The sequence below is a fragment of the Scyliorhinus canicula genome, chromosome 4, assembly GCF_902713615.1.
Source record: "Scyliorhinus canicula chromosome 4, sScyCan1.1, whole genome shotgun sequence".
Taxonomy (NCBI): Eukaryota; Metazoa; Chordata; class Chondrichthyes; order Carcharhiniformes; family Scyliorhinidae; genus Scyliorhinus; species Scyliorhinus canicula.
The window spans coordinates 22,019,300-22,044,200 of NC_052149.1; the positions used below are offsets into that span (position 1 = coordinate 22,019,300).

The 24,901-nt window shown below is 47.5% G+C and overlaps 1 protein-coding gene across 13 annotated transcripts in view; it reads right to left on the reverse strand.

Moving 5' to 3' along the window:
* evi5a (ecotropic viral integration site 5a) overlaps positions 1-24,901 on the reverse strand; it is a 281,040-nt gene that overhangs the window by 230,170 nt on the left and 25,969 nt on the right. The window lies entirely within an intron of this gene.

The following is a 24,901-nucleotide window of genomic DNA, read 5'->3' on the forward strand; positions in this document are numbered from 1 at the left end:
CTCGGTGCAGGCTCGATGGGCTGAATGGCCTCCTTCTGCACTGTATGTTCTATATCTAGTCAGAGTAGCAGGATATATCGGATAAATACCTGGCTGAAGAGATGGTGTGAGGGGGAGGGTTTCAGATTCCTGGGGCATTGGGACCAGTTTTGGCCAGGTGGGACCAGTACAAATTGGATGGGTTACACCTGGGCAGGACTGGGACTGATCTCCTGAACATTTGCAGGAGTGGTTGGGGAGGGTTTAAACTGATATGGCAATGGGATAGGAACCAATGCAAGGAGTCAGAGGAGGAGAAAATAAGGACAAAAGCAAAAGACAGAAAGGGGAAGAAGAAAAGTGATAGGCAGATAAACCAATACTTTTCACTTTACCTCGGTACACGTGACAATAAACAAATCCAATCCAATCCAAACCAATATTGTGAATGCTCGGAGAGTTAAGGCACAAAGCCTTGAAGCTGGTCTTTTTAACATTACCGGTCCCGCTCCCAATATTTTTCACTGTGGCCCTGTTTGAAACTAGCTTTTGGTTTGGATTGGATTAGATTAGATTTGTTCATTGTCACGTGTGCCGATTGGATGAACTACAAACAAAAGGATAACAAAAGAAAATTACAGCACAGGAACAGGCCCTTCGGCCCTCCCAGCCTGCGCCGATCCAGATCCTTTATCTAAACCCGTCGCCTATTTTCCAGGATCTACTTCCCTCTGTTCCCCACCCGTCCATATATCTGTCCAGATGCATCTTAAATGATGCTATCGTGCCCGCCTCTACCACCTCCGCTGGCAAAGCGATCCAGGCACCCACCCTTTGCATAAAAAACTTTCCATGCACATCTCCCTTAAACTTTCCCCCTCTCACCTTGAAATTGTGACCCCCTTGTAATTGACACCCCCACTCTTGGAAAAAGCTTGTTGCTATCCACCCTGTCCATACCTCTCATAATTTTGTAGACCTCAATCAGGTCCCCCCCTCAACCTCCGTCTTTCCAACAAAAACAATCCTAATCTACTCAACCTTTCTTCATAGCTAGCACCCTCCATACCAGGCAACACCCTGGTGAACCTCCTCTGCACCCTTTCTAAAGCATCCACATCCTTCTGGTAATGTGGCGACCAAAACTGCACGCAGTATTCCAAATGTGACCTGACCAAATTCCTATACAAATGTAACATGACCTGCCGACTCTTGTACTCAATACCCCGTCCGATGAAGGCAAGCATGCTGTATGCCTTCTTGACCACTCTATCGACCTGCGTTGCCACCTTCAGGGTACAATGGACCTGAACGCCCAGATCTCTCTGTACATCAATTTTCCCCAGGACTCTTCCATTGATCATATAGTCTGCTCTTGAATTAGATCTTCCAAAATGCATCACCTCGCATTTGCCTGGATTGAACTCCATCTGCCATTTCTCTGCTCAACTCTCCAATCTATCTATATTTTGCTATATTCTCTGACAGTCCTCCTCGCCTTTCTCCATTTTGAGACACTCCCTTCCACCACTACTCTGTCTCCTGTTGCCCAGCCAGTTCTTTATCCATCTAGCTAGTACACCCTGAACCCCATACGACTTCACTTTTTCCATCAACCTGCCATGGGAAATTATCAAACGCCTTACTGAAGTCCATGTATATGACATCTACAGCCCTTCCCTCATCAATTAACTTTGTTACTTTCTCAAAGAATTCTATTATCATAGATTATCATAGAATTTACAGTGCAGAAGGAGGCCATTCGGCCCATCGAGTCTGCACCGGCTCTTGGAAAGAGCACCCCACCCACGGTCAACACGTCCACCCTATCCCCATAACCCCACCCAACACGAAGGGCAATTTTGGACATTAAGGGTAATTTATCATGGCCAATCCACCTAACCTGCACATCTTTGGACTGTGGGAGGAAACCGGAGCACCCGGAGGAAACCCACGCACACACGGGGAGGATGTGCAGACTTCCCACAGACAGTGACCCAAGCTGGATTCGAACCTGGGACCCTGGAACTGTGAAGCAATTATGCTATCCACAATGCTACCATGCTGCCAGGTAAGACATGACCTTACCTGCACATAACCATGCTGCCTATCACTGATAAGTCTATTTTCTTCCAAATGTGAATAGATCCTATCCCTCAGTATCTTCTCCAACAGTTTGCCTATCACTGACGTCAAGCTCACAAGTCTATAATTCCCTGACTTATCCCTGCTACCCTTCTTAAACAAAGGGACAACATTAGCAATTCTCCAGTCCTCCAGGACCTCACCCATGCTCAAGGATGCTGCAAAGATATCTGTTAAGGCCCCAGCTATTTTGTCCCTCACTTCCCTCAGTAACCTGGGATAGATCCCATCCGGTCCTGGGGACTTGTCCACCTTAATGCCTTTTCGAATACCCAAAACCTCCCCCTTCCTTATGCCGACATGACCTAGAGTATTTAAATATCGATCCCTAGCCTCAACATCCGTCATGTCCCTCTCTTTGGTGAATACCGATGCAAAGTACTCATTAAGAATCTCGCTCATTTCCTCTGACTCCACGCATAAATTCCCACTTTTGTCTTTGAGAGGGCCAATCCTTGTTCCAGTTACCCTCTTGCTCCTTATATACGAATAAAAGGCTTTGGAATTTTCCTTAACCCCGTTAGTCAAAGATATTTCATAACCCCTTTTAGCCCTCTTTATTGCGCGTTTGAGATTTGTCCTACTTTCCTGATATTCCTCCAAAGCTTAATCAGTTTTGAGTCGCCTCGATCTTGTATATGCTCCCTTTTTCATCTTAGCTAGTCTCACAATTCTACCCGTCATCCATGGTTCTCTAATCTTGTCATTTCTATCCCTCATTTTCACAGGGACATGTCTGTCCTGCACTCTAAACAACCGTTCCTTAAAAGACTCCCACATTACAAATGTGGATTTACCCTTAAACAGCTGCTCCCAATCCACATTCCCTAGCTCCTGCCGAATTGTGTTATACTTGGCCTTTCCCCAATTTAGCACTCTTCCTTTAGGACCACTCTTGTCTTTGTCCATAAGTATTGTAAAACTTATGGAATTGTGATCGCTATTCCCAAAGTAATCACCGAATGAAACTTCAACAACCTGGCCGAGATCATTCCCCAATACCAGGTCCAGTATGGCCCTTTCCTGAGTTGGACTATTTACATACTGCTGTAAAAAAACGCTCCTGGATGCTCCTTACAAATTCTGCTCCATCTACGCCTCCAACACGACATGTTGGGGAAGTTAAAATCTCCCATCACAACCACCCTATTGCTCCTACATTTGTCTGTAATCTGTCTACATATTTGTACCTCTACTTTATGCTTGCTGGGAGGCCTGTAGTAAAGCCCCAACAATGTTACTGCACCCTTCCTATTTCTTAGCTCTATCCATATTGCCTCAGTGCTCGAATCCTCCATCGTGCCCTCCTTAATCACAGCTGTGATATCATTTCTGACTAGTAATGCAACTCCTCCACCCCTTTTACCTCCCTCTCTATCCCCCTAAAGCATCTATACCCTGGGATATTTAGTTGCCAGTCTTGCCCTTCCCTCAACCAAATCTCAGTAATACCAATAACATCATATTCCCAGGTACTAATCCAAGCTCTAAATTCATCCGCCTTAACTGCTACACTTCTCGCATTAAAACAGATGCACCTCAGACCACCTGTCCCTTTGCGTTCATCATCTCTTCCCTGTCTACTCTTCCCCTTAGTAACATTGAGTTTATTATCTAGTACCTTACTGGCTTTAGTTGCTACCTCTTTACTGACCTCTAACTTCCTAATCTGATTCCCATCCCCCTGCCACATTAGTTTAAAACCTCCCCAACAGTGTTAGCAATCACACAAATAGACAGGAAAGGGTATGGCATAGCCGGGATTACGGAGGAATGGCTGCAGGGTGACCAGGGATGGGAACTGAATGTCCAGGGGTGCTCCGTATTTAGGAAAGGCAGACAAAAAGGAAAAGGCAGAGGGGTTGCTGTGCTGGTTAAGGAGGAAACTAACACAATAGTGAAGGAGGGTATTTGCTCCGACAATGCGGAATCTGTATGGGTAGAGCTGAGAAACAGCAAGGGGCAAAAAACATTTGTGGGCATCATATATAGATCCCCGAACTGCAGTGATATTGTTGGGAATGGTATTAAATAGGAAATTAGAGATGCATGTGATAAAGGAACTGTAATTAAGGGTGATTTTAATCTGCATATAGATTGGGAAAATCAAATTAGCTACACTATCAGAGAGGAGGAATTCCTGGAGTGTATACGGGATGGTTTTCTGGATCAATATGTTGAGGAGCCAACTAGAGAACAGACCATCCTAGACTGGGTACTGTTTAATGAGAACGGAATCATTGGCAATCTAGTTGTGCGAGACCCCATGGGTCAGCCATAATATGATAGAATTGTTCATCAAAATGGAGAGTGATAGGGGCAGCACGGTGGTGCAGTGGGTTAGCACTGCTGCCTCACGGCACTGAGGTCCCAGGTTCGATCCCAGCCCTGGGCCACTGTCCGTGTGGAGTTTGCACATTCTCCCCGTGTTTGCGTGGGTTTCGCCCCCACAACCCAAAGATGTGCAGAGTAGGTGGATTTGCCACGCTAAATTGCCCCTTAATAGGAAAAAATAAATTGGGTACTCTAAATTTTTTTATCTGGTGCGTGAAGGCGTTGATTCTGTGACAAGGGTCCTGAATCTTAACAAAGGAAACTACGATAAAATGAGGCATGAGTTAGCTATGTTCGATTGGGAAATGTTACTTAGAGGGATTATAGTGGATAGCAATAGTAAATATCCAAAGAGCTCATGGAGGAATTGCAACAATTGTTTATTGCTGTCTGGCACAAAAGTATAACGGGAAAGATGATCAATCCATGGCTCGCAGGGGAAATTAGGGATAGTATTCGATCCAAGGAAGTAGCATGAAAAACAAAAGGTATGAGGATTGGGAGCTGTTTATAATTCAGCAAAGAAGGACCAAAGGATTGATTAAGAAGGGGAAAATAGAGTACGAAAGTGAGCTTGCAGGGAACACAAGCTTGCAGGGCAGCACGGTATCATAGTGGTTAGCACAATTGCTTCACAGCTCCAAGGTCCCAAGTTCGCTTCCCGGCTGGGTCACTGCCTGTGCGGAGTCTCCCCGTGTGTGCGTGGGTTTCCTCCGGGTGCTCCGGTTTCCTCCCACAGTCCAAAGACGTGCAGGTTAGGTGGATTGGCCATGATAAATTACCCTAAGTATCCAAAATTTCACTTAGTGTTGGGTGGGGTTACTGGGTTATGGGAATAGAATGGAGGTGTGGGCTTGGGTAGGGTGTTCTTTCCAAGAGCCAGTGCAGACTTGATGGGCCGAATGGCCTCCTTCTGCACTGTAAATTCAATTGTTCTATGATAAAAACTGATTGCTGAAGACAAATGTAGATCCCTTACAGTCAGAAACAGGGGAATCTACTATCGGGGACAAAGAAATGGCTGAGCAACTAAATAGATACTTTGGTTTGGCCTTCACAAATGAGGACACAAATAAGATACCATAAATGTTGAGGAATGCAGGGTTTAGTGAAAAGGAGGTGATCAATATCAGTAGAGAAATGGTGTTGAGAAATTGATGAAATTGAAAGCTGATAAGTCCCCAGGGCTTGATGATCTACATCCCAGGGTACTGAAGGAAATGGCTCTAGAAATTGTGGATGCATTGGTGGTCACCTTCCAGGATTCTATAGACTGTGGAACAGTTCCTGCAAATTGGAGGGTGACAAATGTAACTCCGCTATTTAAAAAGGGAGGACAAGAGAAAGTAGGGAATCATAGGCCAGTAAGCCTGATGTCAGTAATGGGGATAATTTGAGAATTCATTATAAAAGATTTTGTTGCAGGGCATTTAGAAAACAGGTGCAGGATCAGACAGAGTCAGCATGGATTTATGAAGGGGAAATCATGCTTGACAAATCTACTGAATTCTCCGAGGATGTAACTAGTAGAATTGATGAAGGGGAGCCAGTGGATGTGGTGTATTTGGATTTTCAGAAAGCTTTTGACAAAGTCCTGCTGAAGAGATTAGCTTGTAAAGTTAAAGTGCAAGGGATTGGAGGTAGTGTATTGAAACAAAGAGTAGGAATTAATGGGTCCTTTTCAAATTGGCAGGCAGTGATTAGTGGGGTACCGCAGGAATCGGTGCTAGGACCCGAGCTAGTCACAATATATATTAATGATTTAGATGAGGAACAAAATGTCATATCTCCAAATTTGTAGATGACACCAAGTTGGGTGGAAGGGTGAGCTCCGAGGAGGATGCAGAGATCCTTCAGTGTGAATTGGGCAAGTTGAGTAAATGGGCTAATGAATGGCAGATGCAGTATTTGGATAAATGAGAGGTTATCCATTTTGGTAGTAAAATCAAGGCGGCAGACTATTTATTATCTGAATGGCCATAAATTAGGAGAGGGGAATGTGCAACGAGACATGGATGTCCTCGTACACTAGTCACTGAAGGTAAGCATGCAGGTGCAGTAGGCAGTAAAGGTGGCATATGATATCCAGGCCTTCATTGTGAGAGGATTAGAGTACAGGAGCAGGGATGTCTTGCTGCAATTATACAGGACCTTGGTGGGGCCACATCTGGAATATTGTGTGCAGTTTTGGTCTCCTTATCCGAGGAAAGATGTTGTAGATATAGAGGGAGTGCAGAGAAGGTTTACCAGACTGATTCCTGGGATGGCAGGACTGACAGACAAGGAGAGAATGAATCGGTTAGGATTGTATTTCGCTGGAGTTCAGAAGAATGACGGGGAGTTCTTGTGGACACCTATAAAATTCTAAAAGGACTGGACAGGGTAGATGCAGGATGTTCCCGATGGTGGGTGTGTCCAGAACTAGGGGGCACAGTCTGACGATACAGGGTCGATCATTTAGGACAGAGATGAGGAGAAATGTCTTCACCCAGAGAGTGGTGAGCCTGTGGAATCCATTACCACAGGAAGTAGTTGTGTCCAAAACATTGCATGGTTTCAAGAAGTAGTTAGATATAGCACTTAAGGCAAAGGTGATCAAAGGATATGGAGGAAAGCGGGATTAGGCTATTGAGTTGGATGATCAGCCATGAATGGCAGAGCAGACTTGAAGGGCCAAATGGCCTCCTCCTGCTCCTATTTTCTTTCTGTTTCTTTTTCTTTCCATTTTTCGAAAGTGCTGACTCTTCCTTCAGTCTCCCACCATCCTTCATGTCTTCTTATATCATTAACCACAGAATGGTTACAGCACAGGAGGAGGTGCTATGATTCTTGGCCATATCTCCACGTTTTGATATGCAAACGTTTTGTTTGAAGTAAACAAGATTTTGAGATTCAAGACACTTGCTGAGAGAATAAAGCCACAAGATTATACTGGTTTTGAAAAAACAAAAATAAACTTTACCACTCAAGGTCAGAAAGATGAAACAATTATAATATTTATCATACATTGACATTCAAGGTTTATATGAGGAGCATATGAATTAACAGGTAACCCGGTCAAACACATCACACAGTGCAATAAATCGCAAGTGCGACCAAGACAGAGCCCATGAAATTCTCAGCAACCCACCAAAATATCAGTAAACATTGAGCCAACCAATCTCATTGAAACTCTGTCTCACTTACGAGTGACTCCAAACTTTTCATTTTCAAAGATCAAGCTTCTGAATTTCCTCAATGTCTCTCCTACTCAGACTGCCCCAACAAACACTTTTCAAGATTGCAATCCCACCTCCGAAGACTTTATTCTGCTGTATTTCCAATTCTGCAAAGCGGTCTCTACTTATTGGTGCAATTTTAGCCTTTAATAGGTGGCCAGTTTCACTTGGCTGGCACTACCCCTGGATTTCACTAAGCTCCAATCTTACCAGTTACACAAAGCTATAAATAACTCCCAGGGCTTCTTCTGTGCCCCAACCATTTCCAGCAGAGCCAGTGACCTTTTGCCACCTTCTCAGCTCCCCAAGACTTCTCTTGAGCCCTAACTGCGCAGATCCATCTAACAGCAACACTTTTGCTGTCTGATGCCTGCTAACAACAGCACCCTTTTTAGTATGTCCTTTTCCCTTGCTGCAGAATACTCTCTCCCTGAGCAAACATAGATAAAATGAACCCTAAAACTTTTTCAGATCCACCATCTCCATGATGATATAGCCTTGCAGGGCTCACCAAATGCTTACAAATTAATTGTAGCTTTAACTTCCCAAGCCAACCAACTTGCTGGGCTGCATTTCTTTGTAAACAGTGTAAACACCTCATCTCCAATTCTCCAGTTAAGTAAGCGCAACTGCTCTTTTATGATCTTCCCTTTCTCGCTGTTGACTCCTTAGGTCAACATGGCCACAATCTTTAAGTGTAATAGTCCTCAAACCACTTTGGAACAACAAAGAACAATACAGCACAGGAATAGGCCCTTCGGCCCTCCATGCCTGCGCCGATCATGTGTCCTATCTAGACCAATCGCCTGTATCCTTCTATACCCCGTCTGTTCATGTGCCTATCCAGACAAGTCTTAAAGGTCGCTAACGTATCTGCCTCAACCACCTCACTTGACAGTGCATTCCAGGCCACCACCACCCTCTGTGTAAAAACCTTTCCCTGGACATCTCCACTGAACCTATCCCATCTCACCTTGAACTCGTGCCCCCTTGTAATCATCATTTCCACCCTGGGAAAAAGCCTCCAATTGTTCACCCTATCTATATCCCTCATAATTTTGTAAACTTCTATCAAGTCGCCCCTTAGCCTCCGTCTCTCTAGGGAGAACAATCCAAGTTTATTCAATCTCTCCTCATAGCTAATACAGTTGCATTTAAACCATTTTATACAGATAAACTTTCAATCTTCTCAGAACTAATACTTACCTCTAAAATATTACTATGAACCAATATTCATAAGAGGTCATTTGTATAGTTATGTCTGCACCAGCTCTCTGAAGGAGTAACTCACCAAGGGCAGCACGGTAGCATTGTGGATAGCACAATCACTTCACAGCTCCAGGGTCCCAGGTTCCATTCCGGCTTGGGTCACTGTCTGTGCGAAGTCTGCACATCCTCCCCGTGTGTGCGTGGGTTTCCTCCGGGTGCTCCGGTTTCCTCCCACAGTCCAAAGATGTGCGGGTTAGGTGGATTGGCCATGATAAATTGCCCTTAGTGTCCAAAATTGCCCTTAGTGTTGGGTGGGGTTACTGAGTTATGGGGATAGGGTGGAGGTGTTGACCTTGGGTGGGGGGGTAGGGTGCTCTTTCCAAGACCCAGTGCAGACTCGATGGGCTGAATGGCCTCCTTCTGCACTGTAAATTCTATGTCTATGTAAGCCACTCCCTTGTAGCCCTCGGCACAGGCTTGGTTTTCAGGTAATAATCCAATCCCATCTTGAATGCCTTAATTGAACCTGTCTTTACCACACTCTCACACAGTACATTCCAGATCCAGATTCATGTCGCCAATTATCTTTTTGCCATTTACCTTAAATATGTGCTCTCTGATTCTCGATCTTTCCACCAAAGGGGAAATTTCTCCCTATTCACTCTGTCCAGACCCCTCATGATTTTGATAATGATTAAATCTCCTCTCAACCCTCTCTTCTCCAAGGAAAACAATCCCAACTTCTCCAATCTGTCTATATAACTGAAGTTCCTCAACCTTGGAACCATTCTTGTGATTTTATTTTACTGCGCTCCCTTATGCCTCCACATACTTCCGAAGTGTGGCGTCGAGAACTGAACTCCATAATTTTAACATAACTTAATCGTTTTTGTAACGTATGCCCCAGGTCCCTCTGCTCCTGGAGCCACTATAGAACTGTACCCTTCATTTTATTTTGTCTTGCCATATTCTTTCTACCACAATGATGTACTTTGAACATCTCGATTTGATTTTATTTTCTCTTTATTCTTTCATGGGATGTGGATTTCACTGGCAAGGCAGCATTTGTTGCTGTGAACTGAGTGGTTGGCTAGACCATTTAGTTAGTGTCAACCACATTGCTTTAGGCATAGTAATATAATAATCTTTATTGTCACAAGTAGGCTTACATTAACAGTGCAATGAAGTTACTGTGAAAAGCCCCTAGTCGCAACATTCCGGCGTCTGTTCGGGCACACGGAGGGAGAATTCAGAATGTCCAAATTACCTAATAGCATGTCTTTCAGGATTTGTGGGAGGAAACCGGAGCACCCAGGGGAAACCCACGCAGACTGTTATGGTCCAGGGTTCAGAGAACCCCAAAGTGTATCATGGAGTTCACCTGACCCACAACTTTAAATAGATTTTGATTATGGGGAACACAAGGGCCCATTTTATAGATGTAGAGTATTTTTAAACAAAAATAATGTTTAAACCCAGTTAACATTTAATAAACATAGTGAACAACTCAGCAACCATCAATTCAAATACACCCCCAAAGAATACAGTACTCAGACATCCATAAGACAGAAACCCTTTTTACAGAAGGATAGCAGGTTTAAATTATCTTCTGACAGCAGTTACCACTTTGAAATCACCAAATGAACACTCTTTAGCTTGCAGAGATTCATACACATCTTGCTGTGGCTGCAGCTTCTCCAAATCTAAAACAAAACTTAACAGAGCCACAAAGCAGCTTTTTAGCTCAAAATGAAAGTAAAAGACAGAAAGACAGCCCAGCTCCATCCACACTCTGACATCACTGCTGCCATTTGAGAAACACACATTTCTTAAAGGGACTCTTGCATGACAAGACACAGGGAGAACGTGCAGACTCTGCACAGACAGTGATCCAAGCCGGGAATCGGACCTGGGATCCTGGCGCTGTGAAGTAACAGTGCTAACCATTGTGTAACCGTGTCACCCTGTAGAGTCACATGTAGGCCACACCAGGTAAGAATGGCAGATTTTTTACCTCAAGGGCATTAACAAATAGGTGTGATTTTAAACAATGGCTAGACAAATGTACACATGACTATATTCGACAGTCCCAAATTCAAATCCGCTTTAAAAATAGCTTTTCAATTCTAAGTAATATTTTGTTAACTGCCTTTTACATGGGAAGCCTCCTTTCATACAAGATACAGATGTTATTTTCTGTTTCATTACGATAATCCGTATCTCATGCAATAAGCTGCACCTGTGAAAATGATAAAAGCTATGATAGTTCATAAGACATAGGAGCAGAATTTGGCCATTTGGTCCATCAAGTCTGCTCCGCTATTCTATCATGGCTGATATGTTCTTCGTATGCTCTTCATAATGCTGAATAACATTAATTAAAAACTTAAGAGATATTTCAAATAGATGCGAGCATGGTATTGGAACAGTTCTAATAGCCAAGAAAGATTTATAGTGACTTGAAACAATATATTTAGGATGGAGTAAGTGGCACACCAGATATTCAGAATGATATATTAGGTTGTGAAGTGAGAGAGTGCAAGCTGATGCAACATGTATAGATCAAGGGAACAAAATCTAATGCAGCGTTAATGGAAAGGGGACACAAACAGATGGATAATCAAGACATGCAGATAGAAGGGGGGTGGGGTGGGGTGGGGAGAGAGTGAGAGAGAGGATGGGGAGGGAAGAGGGAGAAAGATAAAGATAGAGAGGGTATACCTCCTCATCAATTCTTCCCAGCCTATTTCTTTCAATCCCCCACATTAATCCCATAAAATATGAAAAGTTATAGTTAAATAATGTCCATAGTATAGGAAAGGTGACATCTTCCTTGAACAAACAGCAAAAAATGTTTACTAAACAACATTACAGAAGTTTTATTCTGTTTTTGTAAACAGATCTACCCAAAAAAAAAATGTAAACAACTTTCAAAATGATAGAAGTTTGAAATTTTCTTCGACAAGCTGCAGCGGCAGAAAAGATCACTCCAAAATAGGCCAATTCCAACTACAACAAGCCGATTGAATTCCAGGTCATCAACTGGACTGCATTTCATTTCATGGTGTGGAAAGCTCGAAACAATGTGGATGGAATTAATCAGCAGGGACACAAAACAGGCGCTGGCAGATCAGGCACAGTTTTTACACAGCCCCACTTGATTTTCCTTTACAGTCAATGGAAAGATAAAGCAATAGCATTGGCTGATGCACTGCTGTCTGTTCTGCACCCAAAGACTAACTTTACTCCCAAAATAAGGCCTCATGGTGGCACAGTGGTTAGCACTGCTGCCTCATAGCGCCGAGGTCCCAGGTTCGGCCCTGGGTCACTGTCCGTTTGGAGTTTGCACATTCTCCCCGTGTTTGCGTGGGTTTTGCCCCCACAAACCAAAGATGTACAGGGTAGGTGGATTGGCCATGCTAAATTGCCCTTAATTGAAAAAAAAAATGAATTGGGTGCTCTAAATTTATTTTTTTTAAACTTTACTCCCAAATGCTATCCCTAGGCTGTACGCAACCAGTAATTTTAAAACAAAATTCAGGAAAATGGTAATCATTGAACATTTAAATTTTGGCAGGGTTCTGCATTTTCAAACACATACATGAAACATACTCAGAACGGCCACTATGCTAGTTATGAAGCATATACAAACAGTCAATCATCCCAACCGAAGACTGGCAACATATTTTCTACAAAGATGTATTTTGTCATCTCAACGAAAATATTTAGGTAGTAAATATAAAAACATGGAAAATAGGAGCAGAGGTAGGCCATTCGGTCCCTCGAGCCTGCTCCACCATTCATGGCTGATCATACAACCTGTTCCCGCTTTCCTCCCATATCCTTTGATCCTTTAGCCCCAAAAAACATGTGTAATCCCTTCTTGAAAACATACAATGTTTTCTCCTCAACTGCTTTCTGTAGTACTGAATTCCACAGGCTCATCACTCTCTGGGTAAAGAAATGTCTCCTCATCTCAGTCCCAAAGAGTTTACACCGAATCCTTACGACAGTGACCCCTGATACTGGACTCCTCTGCCATCAGGAACATTCTTCCTGTATCTACCCTGTCTAGTCCTGTTGAATTTTATAGGTTATGAGATTTCCTGGCCCCCCCCCTCATTCTTCTAAACTCCAGTGAATATAAGCCTAGCCACCTGAATGTCCCCTCGTCGGTCAGTCTGACCATCTCGGGAATCAGTCTGGTAAACTTTCTCTGCACTCCGTCCACAAGAACATCCTTCCTCGGACCATAAATGCACACAATATTCTAGGTGTGGTCTCACCAAGGCCCTGTATAATTGCATCGAGACATCCCTGCTCCTGTACTCAAATCCTTTCGCTACGAAGACCAATATACCATTTGCATTCTTTTCCTCCTGCTGCACCTGCATGCTTACTTTTGGCGACTGGTTTACGAAGACACCCAAGTCTCGTTGCGCATTCCCCGCTCTCAATTTATAGCCATTCAGATAACAATCTTCCTGCCTGTTCTTGCTACCAAAGTGGATAACCTCTCATTTATCCACATTAAATTCTATCTGACATGCATTTACCCACTCACTCAGCTTGTTCAAATCACACTGTAGGATCACTGCATCCTCCTCACAGCTCGCCCTGTCACCCAACTTGGGTGTCATCTGCAAATTTGGAGATATTACATTTTGTTCCCTTATCTAAATCATTAATAGATATTGTGAATAGCCACAGTCCTAGCATTGATCCCTGTGGTACTCCACTAGTCACTGCCTAACTTTGGAAAAAGATCAATTTATTTCTACTCCTCATTTCCTGTCTGCCAACCAGTTTTCTATCCATCTCAATACTACCCACAATCCCATGTGCTTGAATTTTACACGCTAGCCTTTTGTGTGGAATTTTGTCAAAAGCCTTCTGAAAATCCAGAAAAACCACATCCACTGGCTCCCCCTCATCAACTCTACTAGTAAATCTTCGAAAGACTCCAGTAGATATGTCAATCATGATTGCCCTTTCATAAATCCATGCTGACTCTGTCCGATCCTGCCACTGCTTTCCAAGTGCTCTGCTGTTAAATGTTTTATAATGGACTCGAGCATTTTCCCCACGACCGATGTCTGGCTGACTGGTCTATAAATCCCTGTTATTTTCTCTACCTTCCTTTTTCAAATATTGGGGTCACATAAGCTACTCTCCAATCTGTATGAACTGTTCCAGAGTCTATTAAATTTTGGAAGATGTCCGCCAATGCATCCATTATTTCTAGTGCCACTTTCTTAAGTACTTTGGGATGTAGATGATCAGGCCCTGGGGATTTATCGGCCTTCATTCCCAACAATTTCCCCAACACATTTCCCTACAAATACGTACAAATACGGATTTCCTTCAGTTCCTCCCTCTCACTAAACACTGTGTTCCCAAATATTTCTGGTACATTATTTGTGTCCTCCTTTGGGAATTTGAAATGAAATTAAATGAAAATCGCTTATTGTCACGAGTAGGCTTCAATGAAATTACTGTGAAAAGCCCCTAGTCGCCACATTCCGGCGCCTGTCCGGGGAGGCTGGTACGGGAATCGAACCGTGCTGCTGGCCTGCTTGATCTGCTTTAAATGCCAGCGATTAACCCTGTGAGCTAAACCAGCCCTTTGGTCAGCTATTTCATTGTTCCCCATTAGAAATTCCCCTGTTCCTGACTGTAAGGGACCGACATTTGTCGTCACCAATCTTTTTCTCTTCACATACCTATAGAAGCTTTTGCAGTCAGTTTGTATGTTCCCTGCAAGCTTACTCTCGTACTCTATTTTTCCCTTCTTCATCAATCCCTTTGCCCTCCTTTGCTAAGTTTGAAATGATTCCCAATCCTCACATCTGTTTTCTTTGGAAATTTGTCTGCCTCTTACTTGGATCTAATACTATCTCTAATTTCCCTTGTAAGCCATGGTTTGCCCACCTTCCCCATTTTATTTTTGCGGCAGACAGGAATGACCAATTGCTGCAGTTCACCATGCACTCTGAATGTTTGCCATTGCCTATCCACCGTCATCCCTTTAAGTAATGTTTCCCCCATCCATCATAACCACTCGGGCCTCAGATCATAGCAGTTTCCTTTATTTAGATTCGGGACCCTAGTCTCAGAATCAACTACTTCACTTTCCACCTTGATGAAGAATTCTATCATGCATCTCTAGGAGGCCTCATACAACTAGATTACCAATTATTCCTTTCCCATTACACAATACCCAATCTAGGATGGCCTGTTCTCTAGTTGGTTCCTCAATGTACTGGTCCAGGAATCCCTCCTCGGCAGTATTGTTACTAATTTGATTTCTTGGAATCACAGAATCCTACAGTGCAGAAGGAGGCCATTCGGCCCGTCAAGCCTACATTGAAACTCCAAAAGAGCATCCACCGCCCAATCCCCGTAACCTAACCTGCACATTCCTGTACACTAAGGGGCTATTTAGCGTGACCAATCACCTAACCTGCACATCTTTGGACAGTGGGAGGAAAACGGAGCACCCGGAGGAAACCCATGCACACACGGGGAAAGTGCAAATTCCACACAGAGAGCAACCAATGCCAGAATTGAACCTGGGTCCCTGGGGCTGTGAGGCAGCAGTGCTAACCACTGTGCCACCCCATAATCCAGACTATATCATACTCGTTTATATCTAATTATTAAAGCCTTCTGGCTAGTCTTTTTAACATTCCTTGTCCTATTCCCATTATTTTTCATCGTGGTCCTGCTTGATTCTGGCCCTCGATTTCTCTAGCTTCCAATTTTATTATTCCCCTCTGTCTTTTGTTCTTGTCCATGTTTCCCCCTCCCCGCATACATTCGCATCCAACTGCAATTTTAGTACCACTATCAAAATCTCGCCCTAGGACATCAGCCCCTGTCCTACCGAGGTGTAGCACATCCAATTCAGGACCCACCACCCCTAGCATCGGTCCCAATGTCCCAAGGATCTGAAATCCCCTTGCAACATCTCTTCAGCCACATATTCGCCTGACATCTCCTGCTACTTCTGCTTTGACTAGCATGTGGCATGGGTAGTAATCTTGAGATCACTACCTTTGAGATACTACTGTATTCTGCTTTTATGACAGCATCCTTGTTTTACCCATGTCGTTTGTACCAATGTGTACCATGACCACTGGCTGTTCACTCAGCCCCCTCTATAATGTCCTATAGCCAGTCAGGCATCCATGGCCCATCACCAGGGAGGCAAACCATCCTGGAGTCTCGTTTGTGGCCACAGAAACGTGATGTATTCCACTTCCAATTTAATCTTATAACGGCTGAATTACTCTTCCCCTGTGAAGCAGAGCCAACCGTGGTGCAACGAATTTGGCAATTGCTTCTTTGCCTAGAAGTCATTCCCCTCGACATTATCTAAAACGATATATCTGTTTTGCAGAGGAAATGGCCACAGGACATTCCTGCACTGCCTGCCTAAACCTCTTGCTCTGCCTGCTGGTCACCCATTCCCTTCTTGCCTGTGGAGTCTTAGCCTACGGAGTGACCACCTCTTTATACATGCTAGTCACAATATTCTCCGCCTCGCAGATGCTCCACAATGTCCACAGCTGCCGCTCCAGCTCTAAAACCCAGGCTTCCTGCAGCTGGAGACACTTCCAACACACATGATGGCCCCGGGCACTGGAAATGTTCGCGGCCTCCAACATAGAGCAAGAGGAGCACACCACGGCTTTGAGCTCTCCTACCATGACTCAACCCTTCAAATTAAACCTTTTGGAATATAATTAAAATCAAATAACATCAATTACTCGAGGGCCCTTCTTCCCTGGTCCTCATTACTACAGAATATAGTCCTTACAAATGATAAGACGATAAAATACAGGACCATACAAACTATAAGTGACAAAGTAGTAAATACTTACCCGGCCGCACCCACCCAGTCAGCTGCTTCCACATGCCCCTTGTCACTTTTGAACCTGTTGTCACCTCAGGAGTTCCAAATTCCCAAGCCAGCACCCGATCTCAGCCTCGTACTTTCTTGTGCTCTTTTATCTCCCTGGCTCCACTCTCAACGCCGTTCTTTCCCGTGCTCCTTTATCCTCCCAGCTCCGCTCTCAGCTTGCTCTTCCTCATGCTCTTTTATCTCCCTGGCTCCACTCTCAATTTTGCACTTTCTTGTGCTGTTTATCCTCCCTGCTCCGCTCTCAGTCTCGCTCTTTCCCACACTCCTTGATCCTTCCGGTTCCACTCAGTTCGCTCTTTCTCTCAATCTTTTTCCCACCTGGCTCTGCTCCCAGTCTCACTTTTTCTAACACTATTTTTCTCCCAGTTCCACTCTCCGGCTTGTCCTTTGTCACGCTGTCATCCTCCTGGCTTCACTCACATTCTCACTCTTTCCCGCACTCATCCTCTCTGCCTTGCTCTCAGCTCGCACTTTCTAGCACTCTTCTCTCACCCTAGCTCCACTGTCTCGCTCTTTTATCCTCCTGGCTCCAGTCCTTAAATTATTAGTGTGCACTCAAATAACGAGTTTTACAGACTGCTGGGTTTTGATGCCTAAGTTGGTTAACCAAAAAGATAGTGGGCTGGATTCTCCCCTACCCGGCGTGACGGAGGGTCCCGGCGTAGGGCAGTGGCGCCAGCCACTCAGGGGTCGGCCTCCCCAAAGGTGGGGAATTCTCCCCACCTTTGGGGGCCAGCCCCGCGCCGGAGCGGTTGGCACCAGAAACCGGTGCCCCCGGCAGCGGGGCTGGCCGAAAGGCTTTCGCCGGTCGGCGCATGCGCCGGCGGTGACGTCAGCGGCCAGCTGCCGCTGACGTCACCACCGGAGCATGCGCGATGTGGGTTTCTTTTCCGCTTCCGCCATGGTCGAGGCCGTGGCGGCCGCGGAAGAGAAATAGTGCACCCAGGTCACTGACCCGGAGTCTGAGCGGGGGGCCGCTGATCCCGCCATTACAGAGGTGGTTCAAACCTCGGCGGCGGGAGAGGCCTCCCAGCGGCGGGACTTTGGCCCATCCGGGCCGGAGAATCACTGCAGGGGCCTCGCCGATCGGAGTGGCGAGATTCTCGCCACCGCCACTTCCCGGGTGGCGGAGAATCTCTGCCACGGCGGGGGCCGAATTTTCGGCGGCCCCAGGCGATTCTCCGATCCTGCTGGGGGTCGGAGAATTTCGCCCAGTGTCTTTAATTTTAGCGTCAATCATACAGGACAGATATAACTGCTCATGTTACTTCTACTGTTTGCGTGATAATATTGAACCAGTTACCCACTCGCACAGTCCTTTCCAAAAGTCAAAACGTAAATAGCAATTGAGCTCTATTTCTGCATATAGTTCTAAATCAGGGTCAGGGTTTCAATTCAATGGGCACTAACGGAATCAAATGTTTTCTCTTTCACCGAAAGGATAGAAAATGAGTTTGAAGTCAGACCGCAGTTTCTGGTGGGCAATATGTATCACGCAAGTGGGAACAATCTAATCATAAACTGGCAAGACCACAATGATACAGAAAATATAAATTCATACTTAATCACAAGCTGTTCTTCTGGGTCTAGGGTTAAGAGATTCTTCAAGCAAAATAGACCTTACGAACATATAAATTAGAAGGAAGAAGCCATTTGGCCGCTCGAGCCTGCCCCGCCATTCAGTAAGATCATGGCTGATCTGAATGTTTTCCCAAGCCCACATTCCTGTCTACTCCCCATTACCTTTCACCCCTTTGTTAATCAAGAATCTATCTAGCTCTGCCATTAAAATATTCAAAGACATAGCTTCCACCACCTTTTGAGGAAGAGCGTTCCAGAGACTCTCAACCCTCAGAGAAATAATTTCCTTTTATCTGTCTTAAATGAGCGACCCTTATTTTTAAAACAGTGACCCTTAGTTCCACATTCTCCGACAAGAGGAAACGTCCACTCCACATCAATCCTGTCAATACCGAGGACTTCCGGTGTCGGCGATGCGGAGCTAAGCCGCACGTTTGGCAGCTCCCGCTATTAAAGGACTTTCGGGCCTATTTTAGGGCCCCAAATGGCGCTGTTTCGATGATTCCCAGTGGGGGAAGGTGTTTGGAGGAACATTCCCCGAAATTTATGGTGCTTACCCGGAGTGGGGCAAAGGAAAAGGCTGCAGAAGCTCCCCAGGAAAAGCGGGGGAAGGAGGACAAAATGGCGGCCGGCGGAGCACCCGAGGACTGGTGGAAGTGGGCGCAGGAGCAGCAAGCTGCTCTTCTGCGCTGTTTTGCGGAGCTGAAGGCTGAGTTGCTGGGCTCCTTGAATGCGACTACCAACAAGCTGCTTGAGGCCCAGACGGTGGCCATTTGGGAGTTGCAGCAGCAGGCCGCTGAGCGGGAGGAGGAGGCCGTGGTCCTCGTGGGGAAAGTGGAGTTGCACGAGGCACTTCACAAAAAGTGGTAAGACTGCTTGGAGGAGCTGGACGTTCGCACGAGGCGAAAGAATTTGAGGATCCTGGGCCTGGCAGAGGGGTTGGATCTTCCGTCTTATGTGACCACGATGCTGAGCTCGTTGATGGGAGCGGGGTCCTTCCATTTGCCCCTGGAGCTCGAGGGAGCCCACAGAGTGCTGGCCAGGAGGCCCAAGACAAATGAACCCCCGCGGGCAGTGCTGGTGAGGTTCCATCGATTCAGCGACCGGGAGTGTGTGCTGCGCTGGGCCAAGAAAGAGAGGAGCAGCAAGTGGGAGAATTCGGTAGTGCGAATCTACCAGAACTGGAATGCGGAGGTGGCTAAGCGGCGGGCCGGGTTTAACCGGACGAAGGCGGTGCTGCATGCCAAGCCTATCAAATTTGGAATGCTGCAGCCTCCGCGTCTGTGGGTGACATACAAGGACCGGCACCATTACTTCGAGTCCCAGGAGGAGGCGTGGGCCTTTGTACAGGCGGAGAAGCTGGACTCAAACTAGGGTCTGGGGGGGTCCGGTGCACTATGGTCGTTGCTGTTTTTGTAACTTTGACATGTGCCTTTATATGCTGGTTTTTTGCTCTGTTTCCGGGTGGGTCTGTTGGGTATGGTTTTGGGTAATGTGGGGAATGTTGCGGGTTTTTTATTTTTTTAATTTTCTCTTCTGTACAGGGCTGGGGGATGGGGTGGAGCTGCGTCAGAAGGGTGGGGTGTGGCAGTGTGAAAGAGCGGGCTTTCCTCTGGTTTCCCGTGCTGCGGGGCAGGAGGGGTGGAGCTGGCGGTGGGGGTGGGGCCTCTACTGTTTTGTTTCCCACGCTGAAGCGGTGCCAAGGAGGAGTGGCAGGAGGGGGGGTGACCCCATGTCGGGAGGGGCCGGGTTTTGGCGGGAGTTGCTGGGGTCAGAAGAAGTCAGCTGACTCACGGAAGTACCATGGAGGGTGCGTCGCGGCTAGGAGGGGTCCTAGCCTGGGGGGGGGGGGGGGGGATACCGGGTTGCTGCTGGAATGGCCAGGAAGGAGCTGGTGTGGGGGGGTAGGGGAGAGGCGTTATCGTCATGGGGAACGGGTCGGGCGGTGTGTGCTGGCCTGGGGCGAGAAGTCGATGAGCTATGGCTAGCCGGCGCGGAAGGGGTGGCAGGGTGCCCCCTGATCCAGCTGATCACCTGGAACGCGAGGGGGTTGAATGGGCCGGTTAAGAGAACTAGGGTATTTTCACATCTGAAGGGGCTGAAGGCGGACGTGGCTATGCTCCAGGAGACCCACTTGAAGGTGGCGGACCAGGTTCGACTGAGGAAGGGGTGGGTGGGGCAGGTTTTCCACTCAGGATTAGACGCGAAGAACCGGGGGGTGGCGATTCTGGTGGGGAAGTGGGTGGCGTTCGAGGCGTCTGAGGTGGTATCGGACAAGGAGGGCAGATATATTATGGTGAAGGGTAGGCTGCAGGGAGAGAAGGTGGTGCTGGTTAATGTATATGCCCCGAATTGTGATGATGCTGGCTTTATGAGGCGCATGTTGGGCCGCATTCCGGACCTGGAGACAGGGGGCCTGATCATGGGGGGAGACTTTAACACAGTGCTGGATCCCCCACTGGACCGGTCCAGTTCAAGGACGGGTAGGAGATCGGCGGCGGCCAAGGTGCTGAGGGGGTTTATGGACCAGATGGGAGGGGTGGATTCCTGTAGGTTTGGGAGGCCGAGGGCACGGGAGTATTCCTTTTTCTCCCATGTCCATAGGGTTTACTCCCGAATAGATTTTTTCGTCCTGAGCAGGGGATTGATCCCGAAGGTGCAGGATGCCAAGTACTCGGCCATAGCGATTTCAGACCATGCCCCGCACTGGGTCGATCTGGAGCTGGGGGAGGCGCGGGACCAGTGCCCGCTGTGGCGCCTGGATGTGGGGATGCTGGCTGATGAGGTGGTGTGTAGGAGGGTCCAGGGAAGTATTGAGGGGTATCTTGAGACCAACGACACGGGGGAGGTCCGGATGCGGATGGTCTGGGAGGCTCTGAAAGCAGTGATCCAGGGGGAGCTGATTTCCATCCGGGCCCATAGGTAAAGGAGGAGAGGAGGGAGAGGGAGAGACTGGTGGGGGAGCTCCTGGATGTGGATAGGAGGTGCGCGGAGGCACCGGAGGGGTTGCTGGGGGAACGGCGTAGTTTGCAGGCCAAGTTCAACTTGTTGACCACCAGAAAGGCGGAGGCACAGTGGAGGAGGGCGCAAGACGCGGTATATGAGTATGGGGAGAAGGCGAGCAGGATGTTGGCGCATCAGCTCCGTAGGCGAGATGCGGCTAGGGAAGTTGGTGGAGTGACGGATAAGGGTGGGAATATGGTGCAGAAGGGGGCAGAGGTGAACGGGGTCTTTAGGGACTTCTACGAGGAACTGTACCGGTCGGAGTCACCGATGGGGGGGGGGGGGGGGGGGGGGGGGATGGAGAGCTTCATGAACCGGCTACGTTTCCCAAAGGTGCAAGAGGAGCTGGTGGAGGGGCTGGGGGCGCCGATAGAGTTGGAGAAGCTAGTCAGGGGGATTGGTCAAGTGCAGTCAGGTAAGGCGCCGGGGCCGGATGGGTTCCCGGTGGAATTTTATAAAACGTATGCGGATCTGGTGGGCCCCCTGTTGGTGCGAGCCTTCAATGAGGCATGGGAGGGGGGGGGGCTTTGCCCCCGACGATGTCACGGGCGCTAATCTCTCTGATCCTGAAGCGGGATAAGGACCCCTTGCAGTGTGGATCATACAGGCCAATCTCGCTCCTCAATGTTGACGCTAAGTTGCTGGCGAAGATCCTGGCCACCAGGATTGAGGACTGTGTGCCAGGGGTGATACATGAGGATCAGACAGGATTTGTCAAGGGACGGCAGCTCAACACGAATGTGCGGAGATTGTTAAATGTTATTATGATGCCGGCGGTGGAGGGGGAGGCGGAGATAGTGGTGGCGCTGGATACAGAGAAGGCGTTTGATAGAGTTGAGTGGGGGTACCTGTGGGAGGTGCTGGAGCGGTTCGGATTCAGGGAGGGGTTCATCAAATGGGTGAGGTTGCTCTATGAGGCCCCGATGGCGAGTGTAGCCACCAATGGAAGGAGATCAGAGTACTTCAGGCTCTACCGTGGGACCAGGCAGGGGTGCCCCCTGTCCCCCTTCCTGTTTGCACTGGTGATAGAACCTTTGGCTTTGGCGCTGAGGGAGTCGGGGAGGTGGAGGGGCCTGGTGCGGGGTGGGGTATCGCTGTATGCGGACAACCTGCTGTTGTATGTGGCGGACCCAGAGGGGGGAATGCCGGGGGTGATGGAGCTGTTGGCTGAGTTTGGGAGCTTCTCGGTCTATAAGTTAAATCTAGGCAAGAGTGAGGTATTTGTAGTACACCCGAGAGATCAGGAGGGGGGAATTGGGAGGCTCCCGTTTAAGAGGGCAGTGAAGAGTTTCAGATACCTGGGGGTGCAGGTGGCCAGGAGTTGGGGGACTCTCCATAAGCTTAATTTTACCAGGCTTGTGGAGCAGATGGAGGAGGAATTCAAAAGGTGGGACATGGTGCCGCTGTCGCTAGCGGGTAGAGTGCAGTCCGTCAAAATGACAGTTCTCTCGAGGTTCTTGTTCCTCTTGCAGTGTTTGTCCATCTTTATCCCTAGGGCCTTTTTTAGGAGGGTGACTAGCAGCATCATGAGCTTTGTTTGGGCGCATGGACCCCGAGGGTGAAGAGGGTCTTCTTGGAGCGCGGTAGAGATGGTGGGGGGCTGGCGTTACCCAATCTCTCGGGGTATTATTGGGCGGCCAATGTGTCGATGGTGCGCAAGTGGGTGATGGAGGGGGAGGGGGCAGCATGGAAATGGATGGAGGGGGCGTCCTGTGGAGATACAAGCCTGGGGGCCCTGGTAATGGCGCCGTGGCCGCTCCCTCCTACGAGGTATACCACGAGTCCGGTGGTGGCGGCTACCCTCAGGATTTGGGGGCAGTGGAGGCGACATAGGGGAGAAGTGGGGGGCTCGATGGAGGCTCCGTTAAGGGGGAACCATAGGTTCGTCCGGGGAACATTGATGGGGGATTTCAGGGTTGGCACAGAGCGGGCATCAGACAGCTGAGGGACCTGTTCATTGATGGGAGGTTTGCGAACCTGGGGGAGTTGGAGGAGAAATTTGGGCTCCCCCCGGGGAACATGTTCAGGTATCTGCAGGTAAAGGCGTTTGCTAGGCGGCAGGTGGAGGGATTCCCTTCGTTTCCCGCGAGGGGGGTGAGTGACAGGGTGCTTTCGGGGGTCTGGGTCGGGGAGGGGAAGATATCTGATATCTACAAGGTAATGCAGGAGGTGGAGGAGGCGTCAGTAGAGGAGCTGAAAGCTAAGTGGGAGGGGGAACTGGGGGAACAGATCGAAGATGGGACATGGGCTGATGCCCTGGAGAGGGTTAACTCTTCCTCCTCGTGTGCGCGGCTTAGCCTCATCCAATTCAAGGTGCTGCACCGGGCCCACATGTCCGGGACTAGGATGAGTAAGTTCTTTGGGGGCGAAGACAGGTGTGTCAGGTGTTCAGGGAGTCCAGCGACCCATGCCCATATGTTCTGGGCATGCCCGGCACTGGAGGAGTTCTGGAAGGGGGTGGCGAGGACGGTGTCGAGAGTGGAAGGATCCAGGGTCAAGCCAGGCTGGGGACTCGCGATTTTTGGGGTTGGGGTGGAGCTGGAAGTGCAGGAGGCGAGAGAGGCCGGTGTGCTGGCCTTTGCGTCCCTAGTAGCCCGGCGGAGGATCTTGCTACAGTGGAAGGATGCGAGGCCCCCAAGCGTGGAGACCTGGATCAATGACATGGCGGGTTTTATTAAGCTAGAGAAGGTCAAATTCACCCTGAGAGTATCGGTACAAGGGTTCTTTAGGCGGTGGCAACCTTTCCTCGACTTTCTGGCTCAATGTTAGGGTACTGGGTCAGCAGCAGCAGCAACCCCGGGGGGGGGGGGGGGGTCGTTGTCTATGTTTGCTTATTTAATTTTAATTTATTTTTAAATTCTCTTGTTGTTTACTGGGTTTGGGGGGGGGGGGGGGGGGTGGTGATACATGCGTTGATACGGACTTGGGGGTGTTACAATTATTATGGTCTTTTATTGTTACTTTTCATTGTTTGTTGTTATATTTTCTGTAAAAAAATTCCAATAAAAATTGTTTTTAAAAAAAAAAATCCTGTCAATACCCCTCAGGATCTTATGTTTTAATCAAGTTGCCTCTTATTCTTCTAAACTTGTGTGGATACAAGCATAGCTTTTCCAACCTTTCCTCATAAGGCAACCCACTCATTCCTGTTATCAGTCTTGTAAACCTTCTCTGAACTGTTTCTAACACATCAACATTTTTCCTTGGATAAGGCGGCAAGTTCTGCACAAATACTCCAGATGTGGTCGTAGCAATGCCCTGTAGAACTGAAGCATAACCTCCCTACTTTTGCAATCTATTCTCCTCACAATAAACAATAAAATTTCATTAGATTTCTAAACTACTTGCTGTTCTGTATTCTAGCCCTTTGAATTTCATGTACTAGGACACCCAGATCTCTCTGCATCCTTTCATCATTTGGATAATATGCATTTTTATTCTTCTTGCCAAAATGGACAATTCCACATTTGCCCACATTACACTTCGCTTGCCATATTTCTGCCCA